The sequence below is a fragment of the Camelina sativa genome, chromosome 12 (assembly GCF_000633955.1).
Source record: "Camelina sativa cultivar DH55 chromosome 12, Cs, whole genome shotgun sequence".
In the NCBI taxonomy this organism is placed as follows: Eukaryota; Viridiplantae; Streptophyta; class Magnoliopsida; order Brassicales; family Brassicaceae; genus Camelina; species Camelina sativa.
In genome coordinates, this window is record NC_025696.1 from 27,268,414 (window position 1) to 27,272,731 (window position 4,318).

The 4,318-nt window shown below is 39.6% G+C and overlaps 1 pseudogene; it reads right to left on the reverse strand.

Moving 5' to 3' along the window:
• Positions 18–4,318, reverse strand: LOC104732707 (annotated as a pseudogene).

Consider the following 4,318-nt stretch of genomic DNA (forward strand, 5'->3'; position numbering starts at 1 on the left):
GTTCATCTCTACACGTTAGTTTACTTTCTCCAACATTAACAACAATCAGAAAGAAATCCATTTTGTTACATGTATGTACTATATATGATGAGAATGTCAAAGAATCAAGAACTTTGAGGAATGAGTTAACAAACTTATTACCAATTGATAGTGTCTTCTTCCCAAGCAAAATCCTACATTAACATGTGACGTTTTCATCTTTCGAGAGCTGAACAGCTTCAGGTTTACCCAATTATCTGACAGTGCATCGTTATGAAGATTGTCAGGTATCACCATCACTCGTCTTGAACTACGCTCTGTCACTTATTCATCTAAATCTTCTTCTTCCACAGACGAAGCTTCCTAAGCCAACTCCAGTGACCTGTATGTTTGCTGTTTTTGATGTTTTCAACTTGAGATACCTTAAAAGCTTCTGCGTCTCCATCTATGACGTTGCCTTCCAGTTTCGGAGTAGCCTACTTCGATTCTACTACTACCATGTCCTTCTTCTGCCAAGATCTTTACAACACATTCCATAATCTCGACATCACTAGAGCTAAAATCAAACAGAATCTCGTCCATAAGGCATATGTTTCCTTTAGGAAATAAGTTGCCACAAAACATAAACAGATGTTCTGATAAAGATCCAAGTGGCATAAATGAATATCGGGACACTCTAGTTTTGTTTATTTCGACACCTTCTTTGCTTCTTACAAGACATTTTATCCTGTCATTATATCTGAAACTCTTGATTGGTGAAAGCAAAAGGCAAGCCTTAAATCTTGAGAACGCGGAAAAAGGCTTCTCACAACCTGGAGCCAGAGAGATGGTTATAGAGTTCCCTGTAATTTGGTGCAGGGATTTCTTTACCTGGCAAGAATATATACCTGTAAACCGATTGTTGAATGATTCCTCTTTTTGATTCTTTATCGAGTTTCATACAAAGAGCAGCATACACTCTTAAGTGATATACAGTGGTGTGCATATAGAGCGACCAGCGAACATGAATGACCATGAATTGAGACGAGGTTTCAGCAGTTTTCGATGGATAGATATAGTAGATGCGAGAGACCAATGACGTAATCTGGAATCATCTTTATATCACTGTTGGTTAGGACTAGACGTGTTACACTCTGTGGGACATGTGCTAATCTCTTGAGGCTTCTGCTGCCTATCTGAAGAATATCAAGATGAGACCAGTGTCCAACAATGGACGCAGGAAATTCTTTAACCTTTGTGCCTGCTACAGAGAGATGCTCGATGTTTCTGGAAATATCTGGAAAACTTCTCAGTCGTGAGCAATAATTCATGTCGACCACCTCAAGAGATGCTAAGTTGATGTTGGTGGGAATAACTTGTAGCTTAGAGCACCTTGACGCATACATCTTCTTTAGTTTGTGTAGATATCTAATAGACGAGGGAAGCACTACCAAACTCTCACTACAGGTAAGTGTCAACGACTCGAGATTAGTGGCTTTCGAAAGATTTGGGATTTCTTTCAAATTCAAGGAATCATNCGATTGTTGAATGATTCCTCTTTTTGATTCTTTATCGAGTTTCATACAAAGAGCAGCATACACTCTTAAGTGATATACAGTGGTGTGCATATAGAGCGACCAGCGAACATGAATGACCATGAATTGAGACGAGGTTTCAGCAGTTTTCGATGGATAGATATAGTAGATGCGAGAGACCAATGACGTAATCTGGAATCATCTTTATATCACTGTTGGTTAGGACTAGACGTGTTACACTCTGTGGGACATGTGCTAATCTCTTGAGGCTTCTGCTGCCTATCTGAAGAATATCAAGATGAGACCAGTGTCCAACAATGGACGCAGGAAATTCTTTAACCTTTGTGCCTGCTACAGAGAGATGCTCGATGTTTCTGGAAATATCTGGAAAACTTCTCAGTCGTGAGCAATAATTCATGTCGACCACCTCAAGAGATGCTAAGTTGATGTTGGTGGGAATAACTTGTAGCTTAGAGCACCTTGACGCATACATCTTCTTTAGTTTGTGTAGATATCTAATAGACGAGGGAAGCACTACCAAACTCTCACTACAGGTAAGTGTCAACGACTCGAGATTAGTGGCTTTCGAAAGATTTGGGATTTCTTTCAAATTCAAGGAATCATCCAAATCTATTTTCTTGAGATTTGTAAGGGGCTGCATGCCAAACACAAAACGATGAGGAACATCATACTTAGGTTAAATCAATCATTAGTAACGTATCCACAAAATATCAAATACCAACCTGGATTCCTCCCCATAGCTTCTCCAACTTGCTAGATCGCATTTGGAGTTCGACGAGACATTCTAGCTGAAATGTCAGTGGAAGACTTTTTCTTGGGTATGAATCCCAATGTAGTAACCTTAGACGAGGTAGATATTCCATGTCCTCTAGCAAACTAACATGTCCATACTTGAATCTTAAGTATTTGAGATTACGCAATCTTTTAAAGGCGCGCTTACTCATCAAGAACGTCCCAATCTTGGACATATCAAATGATATACCTATGACGGATCCAGTACCCTACCAAATATTGCAAAGCAAGATTTGTCATCACAATTACAAAATAGGCAATATATATAGGTAAGATCTTACAGTTTCATTTGCCAGAACATCGCAAATCTCTTTGGCTTCAACTAAAAACTGACGTTTCCCTGGCTCGTCAGACTGTTGAACAACAACTTGTTTACCCAATTGTTGTAGTAGACAGTGCATCGTAATCCACCCATTAGTAGATATATACACAAGAGATTTAGCGGCTAAGGTATTCAACCCATTTTTGACATCCAAAGTACTGTCAGCGAGCATGGCTGTCATATAATCAACACTTTTATGGTTGAAAAAGCATGCAATATGACGAAACAGAGATTGATGTTTCTCTAACAATTTGTCATACCCCACTCTCAAGACATCCACAAGTTTTCTATCAAGATTAGTTTCTATCCCATATAATTGAAGCCTCCACTCATCCTCGCTCTCCCTATATAAAGAAGAACCCACAACCCTAAGGGCCAATGGAAGATTACCGCAAAGCTTTATTACTTTTCTTGCAAGCTCTTCGAAACCATCTTGTGGAGAATTCTGTTTGAAAGCAGATAGACATAACATCTCAAGAGCTTCTTCTTCGGATGGAAAATCCACATGGTAGATATCGTTGATCCCATGTGCCTTCAAAATCTTCTTATCTTTTAAGGTAACAATGATCCGACTTCCAGAACCAAACCAAGAAGTTTCTTTAGCCAAAACCTCTAATTGCTCTAGATCATCTACATCGTCAAGAATGATGAGCACTCGTTGGTTATGTAGCCACTCTTTTATTGCGCCTAACTGATGTATCTTTATATCCTTTTGGTTCAAAATTTTGGACAGAAGCTTATTTTGCAAATACAACTTCGAATCCCAGTCATCAACACCCTTGAGGTTCCTCATAAAACAACTAAGCCGAAAATTGGTAGAGAGTTGGTTAAATAAAGCTCTAGCAATGGTAGTCTTACCAATGCCCCCAGGACCCCAAATTCCAATCATCATCACATCATCACTTTCCAGGCATAACAAAGTGTTGAGTTCCGTCAGGTGAGCTTCAAGTCCCACCATCCCTTCAAAATCCCTTGAAGGTGTAACATTCAGTTTGTTTGAAATATCTATAGCAATCTTCTGGATCATCTCAGCTTCATTAGCCCTAACAAAAGGAAACAAAATCATGTTGTTGGGTCTTGTTTAAATGATAGAAACTCCTTCGCTAAAGCATGAATTAAGAAACATAAAACATTCTACCTCATAGAGCCAAGAGAAAAGACAAACCAGTTTAGAGAGTGTCTCCCAGCTACGGTTGCTATATATGCCAAAGCTTTGCTCCATCTCTGCTTCACTTCATCGGTTTTCCCTTCACAAGTTTTCTTGAAAGTATTTCCAAAGTCTCCCCGCTGTTTCCGTACATCAGAAGGATCAACTATGTAAAAAATAGTCAACACAGCCTGCCCTAAAGCTTCTTTGCACTTCAAGATTTCCACCAACTCATCTAAGCACCAGCCTGAAGAAGCGTACTTCTTCGAGAGCACCACAATCGAGACTCTAGATTCTTTAATCGCTCGCACGAGCTCAGACCCTATCGTATGGCCTCTCTCCATCTCTTGATCGTTGAACGTTGTGATCCCTTTGCTTGCAAAATAATTGTGTAAATGACTGAGAAATCCACTACGGACGTCTGGTCCATGGAAACACGAAAAGACATGGTATCTCTTAAAGTCAGGCGACGAAGAAGAAGAAGAAGCAGCCATGAGAGATAGAGTAAAAATGAGGCTTGAGCCATGCAAATCAATATTAACC